This window comes from Pogona vitticeps, chromosome 4 (genome assembly GCF_051106095.1).
Source record: "Pogona vitticeps strain Pit_001003342236 chromosome 4, PviZW2.1, whole genome shotgun sequence".
NCBI classification, from domain to species: Eukaryota; Metazoa; Chordata; class Lepidosauria; order Squamata; family Agamidae; genus Pogona; species Pogona vitticeps.
Genome location: NC_135786.1, coordinates 228,462,398 through 228,479,912, shown reverse-complemented (window position 1 = coordinate 228,479,912; position 17,515 = coordinate 228,462,398). Strand labels below are relative to the sequence as shown.

Here is a 17,515-nt window from a genome sequence, read left to right as displayed (position 1 = left end):
ACTCTATCAATTTGGACAAATTGTAAGCTTCAAAACCAAAAGGGATTTCACCTAGCCTCTTTGGGTACACATCTTCCTCCTTGCAAGCTGCTGGTGGTGGTGTGGGATCGTGGCTGCTCCCACATGTGGCTAGGTACCACGGTCCAGTCAAGGATCTGCTTACATGCTGCTTAGCTGTCATGCTGCTTGAGTAGTTGGAGAACATCAGCATGGCATGCACACACAGTGTATGACTGGAAGTATTTGGAACGTCAGAATGCCTCGCCCTTTGGAACACCACCACCCAATATATAATTAAGGGATCGCTTGTAAAAAATTTCCAAAGGGGTGCCCCGCTAGTCCGCAGTCTGTGGCAGCAAAAAAACTACAATAAAGTATTCAAAATAGTACAGTAACTGGCTGGGGAAATTCTGAGATGTATTGTTCCAAAGGTAACTATTACAATTTCTATTTCTTCTTCTTACTGTTGCTAAACAACTGGGCGTGCAGACCTAAGACATCCAGCATGGCTTTCTGTTTAGCTCTGCAATAAGGTTGCAACATACATTTCACCCCGGCAGCTGATGGGACATGTTTAAAAAAAAAAGGGTTGCAGAGAGTGAAACCCAGTGGCCTTCCCCATTCCAGATGCAGAACTGAAAACAAAATATGCTCCACAGTCAATACTGAACCAGTTAACCTTTGAACTTATTTTGAAGAGGAAATATCCTCTTCCTCAATCCCCCTTTGGAAGACATTTACCCCATGGCATGTTTTTATAACAGTGGTTCCCAGCCTTGGGTCCCCAGATGTTCTTGAACTACAACTCCCAGAAATCCTGACCAGCATGGATGATGGTGAAGGCTTCTTACCAATGCAAGAAATCTTGTGGACAGCTGCAGGAAACATCCCTCATCTACAAGGACAAGATGTGCCAGGATTTACGTGCCTACCATACGGGATATGTATGATGTGGGAGCAAAGGATATAGATCTGGGCCATGCAGGAAAATGTGGGCAGGATGACGAGAATCCTTTGGTCTGGAAGAATACGAAAAAGATGATCAATGGTTGCTACTAAAGATGCCTATACATTATTTTTCCACTCAACTGGGAAGCTCACTAGGTGACCATGGGTCTGATTTATCTCATGGAGTCACTGTGAGGAGAACGTAAGAGAGGGATCATATATTCTCCAAGGAGAAAAATCATACAGTGGTACCTCGCTTAATGACAATAATCTGTTCCAGGAAAATTGCCATTAAGCGAAAACATCGTAAAGCGAAAATAAAAACCCCACTGAAACACACTGAAACCCGTTCAATGCGTTCCAATGGCGTAAAAACTCATCGTCCAGTGAAGATCCTCCATACGGCGGCCATTTTTGCTGCCTGTATAACGAGGAATCTGTCCCTAAACACAGCGGGGAGCCATTTTAATTACCCGGTGGCCATTTTGAAACCACCGATCCGCTGTTTAAAAAACATCGTTTTGCCAAGAATCGGTTCCTGAAGCAGGGAACCAATCATTGCAAAGCGAAATTCCCCCATTTAGATCATCGTTTTGTGAGCGCGATTGCAAAAAGATCGTCATAAAGCGGATTCGTCGTAATGCTGGGCAATCGTTCAGAGAGGCACCACTGTAATTTCAATATAATCAATTAACACAATGCTTTAGAAGAACTTTACAACTCTCACTTTGCAGACAGACAATTGAGGCCAAGAGACAGGCAGTGCCTTGTCAATAGACCTTCAATAAGCAGCCTGTGGCTATGACCCTGGGTCAAAATCACAACAGATGAGTGCTAGGCGCCACATGTGCTCTCTGTAACTGTACAGTGGCATTCACTCCTCCTTCCCACTGCCATCCCACTTCTTCTGTATCGTATTGTATTAACTCATAAAACCCCCCAACTTCCTTCCTACCACCCTTCCTCTCTCAGTTCCCCTTATAATGCAGAATTTTGAACCTTCCTGCATAAAGCTTGTGTTTTCCCTGACAGCACAACTGAGGAGAGTTTATACTATGTTCTATCGCCGGATGGCAACTTGTCAACTTCCACTGAACACCTAGAACACCCCTTTGCTAATCTGTTGCTCTCCTGATGGGCTCAACTGCAACTTTCATCATCCCCAGCCAGGACAGAGAACAATGAGAACTCTATAAGCCATGCAAAAGTAGAGTTGGCACATTCTGGTTCTGACAACATCCAAGATATCCCTTATAAGCAAAAACGAACCTTTTACAAGGGGTAGAAACTAGCAGCAATGTTTCAATCTTAGTATGAAGCAACTGGCTTCCAGACAAGAGGGCTAAAATAAGGTCAAGAGGACGATGGAGCTCTATAAATTTACTGCTTGAGACCATTACAGTGGTGCCTCGCTTTACGATTGCCCCGCATTACAACGAATCTGCTTTACAACAATCTTTTTGCAACCGCAATTGCAATCGCAAAACAATGGTCTAAATGGGGGGATTTTGCTTTGCGATGATCGGTTCCCTGCTTCGGGAACCGATTCTTCGCAAAACGGAACAGCTGATCGGCAGTTTCAAAATGGCCATCGGGTGCTCAAAATGGCTCCCCGCTGTGTTTAGGGACGGATTCCTCGCTATACAGGCAGCGAAAATGGCCGCCGTATGGAGGATCTTCACCGGACGGTGAGTTTTTACCCCACTGGAACACATTGAACGGGTTTCAATGCGTTTCAGTGGGGTTTTTATTGATTATCATCGTTAAGCGAGGCACCACTGTACTCCACGAATCCTCAACACCGGGCTAGAGTATTCTGGGTACGGTAATCTGAAAAAATAACTTTTCCAAGCTCTGGGCAGGTGTTAACTTTCCTACACTTCAGTTACATCAAAAAGTTTCAGAAGTTCTTCTCTCCTTTTCTCCTATCAGATTTCCTTGGCAAACCTCTCTCTCTCACACACACACACAATTAGTGCTAACAGCAAATGTTGACTCTGCCAAGGAAAAGATGAAACTGTGTCACAGATTACAAAATTAGACATGATAGTGGCAAAATTAAGGCACTGATCATTATGAAGAAAATGTAACCTGCCAGCCTCAAAAGACTGTACAGGGAAGCCACTTAAATCCACAAGCACAAGCAGAGCTTCAACAAAAAAGAAGAAAGTTTAAAACTCAATAAAGCCTGGCTCCCAGTACGGAAAAATGCAGCCTGCAAAAGGTCAATGAACTGTACCCAGCCACAAGGACTGGTGATCACTACACACAAAAGACCAGCTAACAACACCCATCAATCACAGATAATCTCTCCTCCTTATCACAACAATACACCCACAACAAAAACACACTGATCACCATAATCACCCATCTCCTGAAAAGGACAAAGCTGATCCAATAGCTATAAATACTCAACTCCCAAACAAACTGCTGCAGAGCACAGAGTGCTACTCCTGTCCTCTGAAGATGCCGGCCACAGAGACTGGCGAAACGTTAGGAAGAACAACCTTCAGAACACAACCAAAGAGCCCGAAAAACCCACAGCAACTATCTTCCATCATTCTTCATCGGATTTTCTTTTCACAGAATTTCAGCCCACAACTGACTCTTGGGCAACCTAAACCACTCTGCCAAGATGTCAAATTTAGATTTTAACGTGTATAGCTGATGTTACTGGCCATGTTCGCTTGGAAACAAATCACACTGAGATTTGTTTCTGAGTAGACTGGATGAGGATTTAACTGTATGCCTGCAGTCAGGATCACACTAGTCAAAGATATCCCTTGGACTTAAAAGTCTAGTCCTATCCATGCTGTTGTTGAGTATCACTAAGTACACTGGGGCTTACTTGCAGATAAATGTACATAGGATGTGTAAGAAATGTTGGCTGAAATTCAGTAGTTAGTTGCAGCTAGAGTAGCCCCATTAAGTCAGTGAGTATTTGGTGAATCATCTCCTCCATAGGTTCCATGGATTCAGTGGGCCTACTCTAGTTGAAGCTTACTACTGTATTTCAGCCATTGTGCTTAAAACATACTCCAGGTGACAGAACTCAGAGCAACCTTGGCAGACTTTCAGAGCAAATTTCTAGTGCCCTAAATCCGTCTGACTCTGATTTATATGCTTGTTTGATGTATATTTAGTAAACCAAGCACATATGAAAAAACCCTTTCATTTGATCACTGTGCTCGGCAAAGCCAGACTGAATTGCTCACCCAAGCTGACAGTTGATCATGGTGTTCCAAACTAGTATTACTTTTGGACTTTTTATTTCAGATGTTCCACCAGTGAAATTTACAAACAGAACTTACATTAAGGTGAATGTGAAATTTCTGAGACCAGGTTGCTCTCCCTAAGATCAGTTTCTTTCAATGTGGAGAAAAGAGAGAGCAAATACCGTATTTGTCCATGTATAAGACTATACTTTTGTCTAAACTCTTTAGACTAAAAATTGAGGGCCATCTTATACACGGAAGTAAGCTGAGGAGAGAACAAAAACAAGTGGAGGGGAAAGCAGGGATCAAAGCGATTCTGCAGCGCTTTTATCCCTTTCCCCCTACACTTGCTAAGCCCCACTTATTTTTCTTAATTTTGGGTTGGAAAAGTGGGAGGCATCTTATACATGGGGGGCGTCTTATCCATGGAAAAATACGGTAACTAAGAGTTCAGCTCCACCAATGATGAAGCATGGAGGGAACTGATAACTACCGCCTGCTTTCAAAATCCAATTCCTCTTTTTTCCTTCTGCCTGTAACACTAAACCTTGCCTGTTACCTACTGAGCATGAGATCTAGAGCGGCCGTCACATGTCGCAGCAGTGCAGCGTCTGTAAACAAAAACATTTGCACTACATAATCTCACGCCTTGTTTGCTTGCCTTAAAAAAAATCAGCTCCTTGGAACTGCTTTCTGTCAATGCATTCTTTTCCTCTGGCTGCCCTTGTGGGCTGCTAATCACTCTCCTCTTCTTCAAAGGCGCAGGGTAGCACAACCTCTTTGATACCTGAGCCCTTTTTTGGGGGGGGGGGTCAGTCCCTTTGAGCAGAATCATCAGCCGTCCTTTCCTGTTTCTTCCGCTGGCACCAACCCAACAGCTGGTTATTAAAAAAGCAAATGGTTCTTAAACAGTGTTATTATGGCATTAGGATTATTCCTCAGGTAAGGTCTCCTATCAAGCAAAATATATATATTCTCTGTTTGGGAGGCGGGCCCATTCAGTGAGATCTAGCAGACCACCTTCCAGCCTCTGGAACCACCACTGGCTGCATAACCATTAAAAAGCCAGGGGCGTATTCCAGCTAGTTTCTCAAAGCTGCAAATGGCCAGAACACCACTCCTCATTTTGCTTACTGCGGGTTTGGGGAAGTGTGGCTTAGCAGACTCCAATCCTGCATTTTTATATCCATTCTCATGGGTCACAATAAACCTTAAGGATCTTCTTTGAGGTATACCCCCTTGTCTGCTCTGACCCCTTCCTTTCTGGTACCTTTCTGTCTCTGTGTCAGAGCTTGCGAGTTGACTTTTGCTATGTCAGCTGGCAGATGTGGATGGGTCATAACTCCCTGCCCCAAGGCATTCTACAAAGATCTGACAGTGGTTCAATAAGGGGAGCATGAACCCCGTCCCCGAACATAAGCTGCTGGTGCAGTCAACCAAATCAGGTCTTATTTGAGGTATATATATGCCTCTATATATATCTGACCGTCAAAGAATTGATGCTTTTGAATGGTGGTGCTGGAGGACTCTTGAGAGTCACGTGGACTGCAAGGAGAACAAACCTATCTGTTCTGAAGGACGGACATCAACCCTGAGTGCTCACTGGAAGGACAGATCCTGAAGCTGAGGCTTGGAATCCTTGGAAAAGACCCTGATGTTGGGAAAGAGTGAGGGCAATTGGAGAAGGGGATGACAGAGGATGAGATGGTTGGACAGGGTCACCAAAGCTACCAACATGAATTTGACCCAACTCCAGGAGGCAGTGGAAGACAGGAGAGCCTGCTGTGCTCTGGTCCATGGGGTCACGAAGAGTCGGACATGACTAACCAACAAAACAATATGTGTGTGTGGTGAAAGAGGTACTGTTGCCTATTTTGTCTGAGGATTCAGCCTTTTCTTGCATGGAATCAGCCCTGCTCTATATGTCAGTCCGAGAGGCTGCAAGCTAAAATCTCCACGCCCTCTCTCCCATCCTTAATCTCTTTATACTTGCCAAACCTCCAGACAAAACAGATTAAAATCCAGGGGAGGGGTTGTTTTTTTGGCTAGGGGGAGCAGATGTGAGGAACAAAGAGAAGTAAAATGCTCAAACACACAACTTCATAGTTTTTAGAGCATAAAAGTCAAGAGGTGGGAAGAGCTTCAGTATCGGGCAAATACGAGATTCCATATCATGAGTCAGGTTTTGATGAGAACCATGGAGGAGAAAACCTTTGCTACTTGCATTCAGAAACATGTGACAAATATACTGCCATACAGTGATATCTAAGAGCACACCCAACACAGTACCGTCCTAATCGTTCAAGCCTTTCCCTCTTCCTTCTATTGACATGCTTTGTGGCTAAGCTACTTCCAACCATCTCCCTCTGCCCACAAGCATTTTGTATGGCTGGCCTTCCTCCTCAGCTTCCTAATAGGCAGCAGATAGCTTTGTGGGTCCCGCCCAATTTTATGACCCACAGCATCACTGCCACTGCATCACATCGGGGGAAAGGATCAGCTGGAGGACTCAGCTCAGGAAAGGAAAAGAAAAGGAGATGACTGCAGGAAGAGCCTTTTTGTAGATGCACCTAGGGTGAGCTGAAACACATCCCAAGGTAATACTCAGCAAACACAGATACGCAGTATTGGGCACAGAACTGGAATGAAGTGTTACGATGACACAGCATCTTCACATCGAAGTCCCTCTCCGCCTCCTTCATGTCATGATCAGTGATACTCAGTGCATGCTAAATACATTACATCAGTTTCTCCGTCCAAACCCATCCTCCAGCTATTTGGCAGGAATTTTTACTGGGGACTGGAAGGACAGAACTTGTTACTGGCACATTTATTTTGAGCATCGTAACTATACATTCCATGCCTCCAGCAGCCAGGACAGCAACAGTAAGTCCGAGAAACCATGAGTGATGGCACAGGGCATGCTGAGCAACATTTTTAGTGTTATAAATGGTCAGGTAGATGGGCACCCAATATTGTCCACAGCATCCCTCACCTTCTCTCCATTGACTAGAGAATACAAGAAAAATCACATCGACCTAAACAAATATACATGAAGGTTCTTGACAGCGAAACAATAAGGGAGGTTATGAAGCCGAGTTGTTTTTCCACTGAGTGTTTTGGTAATTTTGGCATGCAGCATATACAGCACGCTGGTGTAACACATGGCAGGCTAGGAAAAACAGAAGCCTTTCTTTTTATTCCTTCTTATCCAATAAAGGAAGGCAAAAAGGAGCTCCTATTCACCTGATAGCTGACAAAAGAGAAAGTCTGCTGAGAAGAACAAGAAAAAAGAAAATCCTGTTGTGTTTCCCTTGCGCGCCCACTTTGGTTGTTACGATCAGCATCTGCCGGGCGTCTTTCATTTCGCCGTGTCAGATCTCCTTCCAAGCCTCGGCTGCTGGCGCTGCAATTATCTGAACAAACAAACAAAACAAAACCACTACTCAACACTTCAGAAGTTCGGCAAGCCACCCTTCACAAAAGCCCGGCGCAGGTGCGCCATGCGGCCATTATCGGAAAAGGGGACATTATGCAGAGTTTTTGCCAAATAATTCAATGCCACCCAGACAGCGGCAGTTAATTTAGAACCAGGGTTCAGGGAGGCTTGGGTAGCTCCTTCGGCCTCCTTGTGGTCCCATTATACCCATGAAAGAAGCCTCTTCCATGTGTTTGCTGAAACAACCCTCTGGGTTTTGGGTCAGTCTAATAAAACTCGCTCCCTCCTCTCCTCCCTTCCTCTCAAAAGCTCTGGTACATAAGCTGGCAAGCACAAGAAGCTGGAAGAAGATCAGCGCTCAGAGATTTTATTTTGGGGGGAGTACGGCTCTCTCCCGGCCACCCTGGCCATTGCCATCCCACACCCCACCCTCCAAAACAGTAAATTCTCAACGCTCCGCAGCAGTCAGGTCAAGAGACAATGCGGTCTGCACACTCAGCAGCAAGTATCGAGAATGACTGTATACGGCAGAGAGGGGAAGATTGACAACAGGCCACAGAAAGGGGACCGTTTATATAGCCATTAAATTGAAATCTGCTCTTTTTTTTTCCCAAAGGAGTTCGAGGAAGCAGATATGGCTTGTCACTTCCCCCACGTTATTCTTCCAAAAATCTCGCAAGGTGGGGCAGGAGAAGCATCACAGGTGAACGTAGATTTGAACTCAGCTCTTTTGTGTCACAGTCCTATACTGCTTAGAGAGGAATCCCTCCTGTTAACAGAACTATTGTTCCAGGTTCATGCTGGAACGCAAGAGAGAACTCAGCAAATTAGAGTGCATCCAGAGTATATGAGTAACTAAGTACAAGTAACTAGGTGATTATAATTACTCCCCTTCTCTCCTCTGCTTGGAAAGGCAATCTTTCTCATTTGTAATCCCCAGAGAACCCACACTTACAGTTAAAAAGGTTATGTGCCTTAAAATCCCATTTATCCAAGCCACATATGACTTATGGGTGTGCTCTTGTCTTTTTTGAACTTCAGAGCACAAACGAAAAAAACCTACAGCCATCTACATTTTGCTTATGTGGAAAAATGGCCACCTCCAGCCTTGATACCCATGAATGTTTTTTTAAAAAAACTACTGTGCTTAATCCTAGTCTCACTGCCCAAAAGATTCTGTAAAGGGTGCCTCCTAAAGAACTACAACTCCCAGACATTAACAATAGAAAGTGAGGGAGGCCCTTGATGGGAGCGAAAGGTAGGTATCTGTAGGTGTGTGTTAGCGGATAGAAACTCCCAGAATTGTGCCCAGGGAATTCTTGGGAGAGTTCTCCAAATTGGGAGTCCATAAAAATGAAAACACACTGACCGCAATTAAAAATAAAGGCTTCAACTAGATGCACTCTGGTTTCATCCAACCGGGCAATTTGGGTGAGTTAGGTTTCAGCACAGCTCCCCATTCAGGGCCTTTCTGCAAGAGTCCTCCCAGGTAATAAGAGCCTGGCCGTATCCTGGAAGCACGAAACAAAACTCGAAAACACAAGTCCTGCTCCCTGCTTTCTTCTCCATAGTCTAATTACACAAAGCAATCTCTCCCGCCTAGGCAGGGTTGCTGCCAGTATGGATAGCCTGCAGAGAGCCGCCAAAGAAACGGCCGGCGGAAATCCCCCAGTTAAATTAATTTAATTGCACAGATGGTACTACAGGCCACTTCAGGGGGTGACGGAAAAGGAAAACACCCCTGGCTCATATGCCAGCAGCCGGCAATTGGCACTATGCACCAAAGGAGAACACTTTGTACGCTCTCTTTTCCTCCACCCTGTCCTGTAACGTTTTTTGCCAGGCTGTCCCTAAGAGCAAACGCATTTGCTAAGCCGGCACGGAAGCAAGCACATGGCACCCACTGACTCAAGGAGCTAACAAGATGCCCAGAGCTGCTGACCCACTTAATGTGCAGCTAAGCCAGTGACGTTGTTTCTATAACCCAACAGGTCTTTTAAAAGCCGAGAAAGGCAATAAAGAACTCCTTGCTATAAATCCCAAGGAGCAGGTGTGTGGCATATTACTATAATAAAGCCCTACAGTGCTTTCAACAACACCTGTGCTGTTCTCACTGTTATTTATGAAATGTGCCTTTATCTACACACACTCCAGGATTTTCCAAAAATGGGGGGGGGGATCTACTTAGGAGAACAAATGAAGCTTATGTCCCAAATTGGTTTTCATGCACCCCAAAACATAGGGGTTTTTTTTTCAGTTAGCGGTGCCTTTCTGTTATGTCTGAGGATGTAAGATTCTATGATCTACAAAAGCTCACATCAAAATAACACTCTTGAAGGCGATGCAGTCTTTTTGTTGTTGTTGTTCTTGTTATTGCACAGCTGTTTAAAGCGTTGAGATGGGTACCGTCATACAAGGAGAAATCATATTCTGGACTCACAGTCTTTCCTAGGGAAATTTCTCCGACTTGTTCTAAAGCTATGATTCCCATTAACAGGATCAACGGCAATCACAGCCCAAAAACATCTGGAGGCCATTAGGTTAGGGCAGTGGCCCCCAACTTTGGGTAACCCAGATGTTCTTGGACTGCAAAACCCAAAAGCTTTCACCACTAGCTATGCTGGCCGTAATTTCTGAGAGTTGTAGTCTCAGAAAACCCGGGTTACCCAAGATTGGGAACCTCTAGGTAAGGGGAAGCTATCCTATACTTCCTTCGCATTGTGCCCTATAAGTCTGTTTTCATGTACTCATATTTTCCTCTTGATCTTCCAAACCCAACTTTCAACCCTGATGCTTAGAAGCTCCCCCCCCCCACCCGAGAGGGGAAAGGGTTGCAGAGAGAAGTTGAAAATTGCAGCCTTTGGACTACAGTTCCCAGAATCTTCCTTGCCACCTGGCCAGTAGCCAGTCTGGCTAGGGGATTAAAAGAGCTATAAAAAAAGAACACCTTTCCCAAGGTCTGTAAGAAACAGAGAGTTGTCAAGGAGGGGGGGGGGGGAAGAGAATGATAAGGACACAGGCCTTGAGGCTACTGTCTGTCTCATGAGATGACATGAGTCAACAAGAGAAAGGAGAAGTTGGATAACACGCTGATCCGTAAGCATATATGGGGACTGGCCTTTGCAGTCATTTAGCTCTGCTGCAAATGAATCAATTAGAACTCCCAACTTTAACAAGGAGGTCAAGTCCTGAAGACTGATATTCTGATAACTATTTAAAACAGCCGTGCTGGTCTTCCTCCTGGTTAAACATGCACCAGATTAGCCTCTGGAACTAAAGATAAGGTTTGCACAAGGACAGTTGCCCGGATCAAGCATTTAGAATTTACACCGAGAGAAAATATTAGCCCTATTCAAACATTATGGTACAATGCACTATGAACATACTTAAGACGGGGGATACAATCCCACCCCTTATGATACTGCATTCATCAAAAGTCACAGCATGAAGAGCAGAACAGTGCTTCTCACATGTAGACTCAAGGGTGAGCGATGCTGGGATAGACAGTCCAATGACATCTGAAGGACTACACCATTCATTCATTCATTCATTCATTCATTCATTCATTCATTCATTCATTCATTCATTCATTCATTCATTCATTCATTCATTGCATTTATACCCCACCTATCTAGTCAATTGACTACTCTTCATCACCTTCATCTTAGAACTGCAGATCTGGAAAGGGACCCCGTGGATCAAGTCCTGCCCCTCTCTAGGAGACACAAGTGGGAAACTGAACTCCCAGACTCTGGCTTCACAACAGTCCATATTCCCTGCCCGTCATCTAACATGAAAGTGCCAGAAACACCACAGAGGAAAAGACTGTTTCAAAATTCTGGGGACTCCACAGAATTGCAGGGCTGGGGAAAGAGGTGGCTTCCCGACAAATTCACTATTTCTAGTTGCCCAGGTTTGAGGAGAGCAGAAAGATTAAACTTGCCTTTAAAGGGGCCTGTCTCTGCCAGCAACATCTTTTACTAGTGATAATTTGAAAAACAAGCAGGGTTATGTAAGCGAGATGGGAAAGTGATCAGATCATGACACAGACCGACCTGACAAAAGAGACAGGAGATAGGGCCAAAAAAACAAACAGGATTAAGTCTGGGCTTGTGGCATATCAAGTGCTCGTAAATCAAGACAAGTCTTTCTTGAAAGGCTTGAAGTAAGACTCACCTCCATCACCACCACCTGTGATAACCTAACCCTGGTCTGGGTCTAGTGAGGAAAAACTCCAGGGGGTTTCATACAATGAAACCAAAGCTGTCCTCTCGCTTCACTCCAGAACAGCAGAAGGTTAAAGGAGAGGCAACCTTGCCGGAGAACTGTGTCCAAGGTCCCTACACTTCACTGATGTACATAAAAGACACACTTGCTCTACCTCTGTAGTGCTAAGAAAGTTCCCCTATTTCCAGCCCCAGTGGTTCCTAACTTCTGGCTTTCCTGGTGTTTCAGAGTTTAACACTCAGAAGTCTCAGCCAGTATATCTGGCAGTCAGAGATTCTGGAAGATGAGAATGCATGGAGGACCAATGTTTGATGGTCTTTGTTCATTCGCTGTAGCTGCTGGTCAGCCAAGAAATCTTTAGTATCTTCCAACAAATAAATCCACATTTCAAATATTTTTCATGGTAGCCTGTGTTAATAGTCCATCTTTCTGTGCCACAAAGGAGACGTGAGAACACATAGCACCATACAATGAACATTCGCAAAATCAAAATTGTGTTACAAATTATATTCCTCATCTTAAGGAAACTGCTTTATTCTGACTTTTTTTGCATGGCTATTATCGTTTTGTTCACTTAACCAAATGTCATGGTATTTATGTTTGTCACACACACACACACACATTCCACATTTATCATTTTTATCTGTTTTTCTTGGGCTGCTTTCTTTTCACTGATTGGCATACATTGGGTTTGCTTACCATGATTTTTTAGACCATGTTCACTACTGACTTCATTGATTTTAATGAGTGATTTTTGCAGACCATCTACACTGTCAGCTAGTGTCATTTGCTTACTTGATGTGCTTGATAAATTCTGCATTTACAATGATGCCACCATCGGAACCAGCAAAGGCTTTTCTAAAGGTGTTGTTGGGGTTGTCGTTGTTTAGTCATTAAGTCGTGTCCATCTCTTTGTGACCCCATGGACCAGAGCATGCCAGGCCCTCCTGTCTTCCACTGCCTCCCGGAGTTGGGTCAAATTCATATTGGTTGCTACGAAGACCTTGTCCAACCATCTCATTCTCTGTTGTCCCCTTCTCCTCTTCCCTTCACACTTTCCTAACATCAGGGGCTTTTCCAGGGAGTCTTCTCTTCTCATGAGATGGCCAAAGTATTGGTGCCTCATCTTCAGGATCTGTCCTTCCAGTGAGCACTCAGGGTTGATTTCCTTTAGAATTGATAGGTTTGTTCTCCTTGCAGTCCAGGGGACTCTCAAGACTCTCCTCCAGCACCACAATTCAACAGCATCAATTCTTTGGTGGTCAGCTTTCTTTATGTATTAATGGCTCATTCTAGTTTCACCAATAGACTGTCTTCATTGTTGTTGCTTAGTCTTTTAGTCGTGTCCGACTCTTCGTGACCCCATGGACCAGAGCACGCCAGGCCCTCATGTCTTTCACTGCCTCCCGGAGTCTGGTCAAATTCATTGTGGTTGCTTCGATGACACTGTCCAACCGTCTCGTCCTCTATCATCCCCTTCTCTTGCCCTCACACTTTCCCAACTTCAGGGTCTTTTCCAGGGAGTCTTCTCTTCTCATGAGATGGCCAAAGTATTGGTGCTTCAGCTTCAGGATCTGTCCTTCCAGTACTAACTGCAAAGAAGCAGCCAGAGTACACATCTTTGTGACACTGAACCGAATGCACTGTGGCTCCTCTTTGAATGACTTCTTATGCAAATAAACAGAAACGCAACCAGGAGATGAGCCCTTCAATGTGTAGCTAGCAATATTCAAAATTATATTCATTATTTTATTTCTTCAATTTATATACTGCCTTATTGGTGCAAAGCATTACAGTGGGGTCTCTACTTAAGAACTTAATCCGTATTGGAAGGTGGTTCTCAAGTTGAAAAGTTCTTATGTTGAATCTGCATTTCCCATAGGAATGCATTGAAAACCATTTAATCCGTATCTGCTCTTTTCCGTCCATAGAAACTACTGTATTCTGGATGGTTACCAATGTCAAATAAAACAGAACACAATCAAAACCAATAAAGTCATCAATAAAAAGGGTCAACCAGTTAAAACATAGCAAAAGGCCAATTCCACCTTCTTCCTTCAGCTGTCACCACGAAAAGCCATTCTTTCAGGCTCCAGTGGAGGGGGAAAGATGGGAAGGCGACCCACAAAATACTACTTGCTTCTTTCTTAACCCTTTCTCTCCTGGAGAATTCTGTTCTTTCAACCTGAAGACTTTAGCCTTTATCTTTTTAATGACTGATGATTCAGATGCCTTTTTCACTGGGGAGTTGGGTAAAAATAATTTACATGAAGAAAAGAAGTAGCAACATGCCTGGTTATCTGTGGCAAGTTAAGGATTCCCTCTAGACATGAGGCTAATAAACGGAGTGCACTCATTTGCCAAACTAATATTGAATGCCAACGTTAATTGTCTAAATACGCTTTTCAAGAGCAGATTTGGGGGTTTAAGGTGTCTGCTCTCCTCCCCAATTGCTCAGTTCGTGGGAACCGTTTAATTTGTCATCATGAGTGCCAAAATGTATGGGTACTAATTGAGGCAATGCTTCTGCCACCTATTAGGATGAAAGGTACAACCCAGGAAACACCTCTTCTTCCTTATTACAAGCTTTCCCAGGTAAAGGCGTAAATGAGCAATAACAACTAGATCTTTGTGTTTACACAGAGGGAGGCATCTAAGCCAGATGTTGCCGACATTCAATAAAGAAGCTGCTTAAAAGATTCCCCACCCAATGCGGAAAGAATTTTCAGCAAATATCTTTGTAAAGGTTTGCCAGAGAGATATCTGGCCTTTTAATATTAATATTATCTCCCCTGCCATTTCCAGCAAGAGTCTCAAAATAAAACACAAAGGAGCATTTCCTTTCTGGATAGCTGCCTGTAATGGGTACAGGCAAGACGGTGTCACTGCTTCTAAAGGTTCAAAATCTGGACAGAAGCACTAGAGCAAAAGCTAAACATCAGCTGGCCCTTTTACCACCCAACTGATTGGTTCAGAAAAGGTAGGTAACAAATCCAGCACTACCACTATTCTCAGGGGAAATAACCTTAAATCTCTAAACAGGTCACAGTTTAGCCGGGGGGTGGGTACTTTATGGATTATGACGGCCCTGGCTAGAAATTGTGGAAGTTGCAGACCAAAGAGTGTCTCTGTGGTTCCAAAGAACGACCAAATGCCCAAGTCCTACTGCATTTAGAGAACCTCCTGGACCTCTGTTTGGTTCAAAATCCAAAGCTCAAACATACACGAACACACACACACAGAGACACAGAGACAGACAGAACAGATGAATTTAAATGTATTACTTGTACATCCTGCTGTGACCTCCCCCAACTCCGCATGCCCCAGCACTCTCCCCAGCCACTACATGGAGCTACCAGGAAAAGAGGACATCTGGGCCGCTGCCATCAGACCAGGGGCCAACGCACTACCAACAACAGAGGCCTCAGAAAGCCCAAGACCCACCTTTCTCAGGCCACTTCCTAGAGACAAATAGAAGCATGGTGAACCTCGCAAGACGAATGAAATTTATTCATCTTGCAAAGCATGGTTCTTTTGTAGAAAAAAAGTATTGCGAAGCATTATCATAGAAAAAAAGTCTTGTGAAGCGCCATAGGGATCGCGAAAACCAATTGTCTTGCGGGTTTTTCACCCCATGAGGCAATCGTCTTGCGAGGAGGCACCACTGTATTTGCTTATATACTGAAATATTTATTTATTGGGGGGGGAAGTATATAACCAAAACTGCTCTGCTCAAACCCATGCAATTCAAGGGAGAAGATGTGTTTAAACAAGAGCCGTGAGTTCCATCTCACTGAAGTGAAGCCTGGGCTGGGGCTCCTCGGTGGCTCTCTCTTGTGGTCAGAGCCACAAGATGAACCACATGCAATCCATGTTGGGGCACTACAAAGCCTGTTCCCATTCTGAGAAGGGAGATACTCCTCACTGTCAGCACCAAGCGGCCCTTTGGAAAGATACTCTCAATGGGCCTCCAGTCTCAGTGGTTGACCTATTCGCCTTGTAACTAGATGGTTTTCTTGTTCCACTTCCTTCTCATCATTGCTGGCAGCTGTTGACTTGATAGGCAAAAAGCCAGTAAGCAACAGGTGATGGCATATGGGGTATGGGCCCCGAGTTCAACAATGCCTACCTTTGATGCTGGTCTTACCTAATGGTACCCAAATTCATATTGTTTATTTGATTCCCTTCTCAAAGGTATAGATAAAGTGATTCTCTTAAGTTGTAGAAGGCAGAGGATAAATCACCCCAAAAAAACCCACACAGAAATCAGTGAGTTTAAATCCAAGGATTTGAAAATATTCAAATAAGTGTTTCAGATGGTAAATTGCTGGACGTCCTAAGCATGACCAAGAGAGGGGTGAGAGAGAGAGAGAGTTTGCAGACACTGATGAATTCCAATTCCCACAAACCTCAGGCAATCTGGCCAATGATAAGGCAGTATGAGAGTAGTAGTCAAGACGTAATCAAAGACAGAAAGTGTTAATCATTGAGGTTATAATTCCCAGAATACCTACCGGCCACGTCAGCCACAACATTTTAAGAGATGTAGTTAAAGGAATTAATAAGAATGTTTTGCATCCTTGGAAGCAGTTCATCAACACCCATACTGCCGAATATCCCCCAAACTCATTTTAAAGGCTCCCCATAATTGCAACGGGAGCTCGAAAGATCACACTATGCATGCTGTGAGGTCCCACGCATCCCAAAAAACAATGATACAGCCAGCAGCCTTCTGATGAACTTGGCTTTCCTTCCCTTGGAAAGCTGTCTAGAAAGAAACAAAACCTCATTACATAAGGCAAACCTCCTGCTATTAGCACTACAAGACAAGCCCTCCAGAGACTACATTTCCCAAACAGCATAGCCAAAGAGCCACTGCTGCCGCCACTTGCCAATTCCTGGCGGGAAAAGACTTCAGCAATTTTGGAACGGACTCAGGATGATGAAGAGATTTTTACAGTAAGTGTTTTGTAATTCTAGACGCTGCACAGCCCTTTTGTCCCACTGGGGGCATGACACATGCTAACTCCAATAACTTTTTCAACTGCATATTATTTCATGAGTCTACATCGACCTAAGTATCCAGCTGTAGCTCCATGCTTGAACTTCCACTGGTTCCCTGACTCAACCACCCACCGGGTGTCCGAATTACCAGGGATTTTCCCAGTGAAGCCAAGCCTCGATGTGTCGTTGGGGATTAGAGCTGAAACTCATAAATGATTAGATACATCTGGAAATGAGACACGGGAAACGGGGTTCTGAAAGAATGCATCCCCAAACAGTTGACCACCTAAGAAGCCGTGTTTATTTGTAGATAACTAACCAAGAACATGAAGCATGTAAAAGCACGGACAATCAGCAAGGAACACCCAAAACCTGAGGTATTACCGTATTTTTCGCTCCATAAGATGCACCTTTCCATAAGATGCACCAATTTTTTAGGAGAAGAAAACAGGAAAATATAATCTGTTTTCTTCGCTCCATAAGACGCACAGACTTTCCACCCCCATTTTGTGGGGAGAAAGTGTGTCTTATGGTGCGAAAAATACGGTAAGTATATATCTTTATACGTCAAGTTTCATTCTCTTTTTTCTTTATTCGGATCAGAGCACTGTATAATTTAAAAGCATGGATGGATACGAAATATAGGTAAAATTAAATAACAAATTTAAATGTAAACATAATA

At 44.0% G+C, this 17,515-nt stretch overlaps 1 long non-coding RNA gene across 3 annotated transcripts in view; it reads right to left on the bottom strand.

Annotated features, from left to right (window-relative positions):
- LOC110085302 (uncharacterized) overlaps positions 1–17,515 on the bottom strand; it is a 164,582-nt gene that overhangs the window by 70,094 nt on the left and 76,973 nt on the right. Inside the window, exon 3 of one of the 3 annotated variants that reach the window (XR_012087007.2) lies at positions 852–1,019. The exons of 1 other annotated variant lie outside the window; for it this stretch is intronic. This is a non-coding gene — a long non-coding RNA (uncharacterized LOC110085302). Of the gene's footprint in view, positions 1–851; positions 1,020–7,409; positions 7,580–17,515 lie in introns of all 3 variants that reach the window. One more of the 3 variants, XR_012087006.2, reaches the window with a different exon arrangement.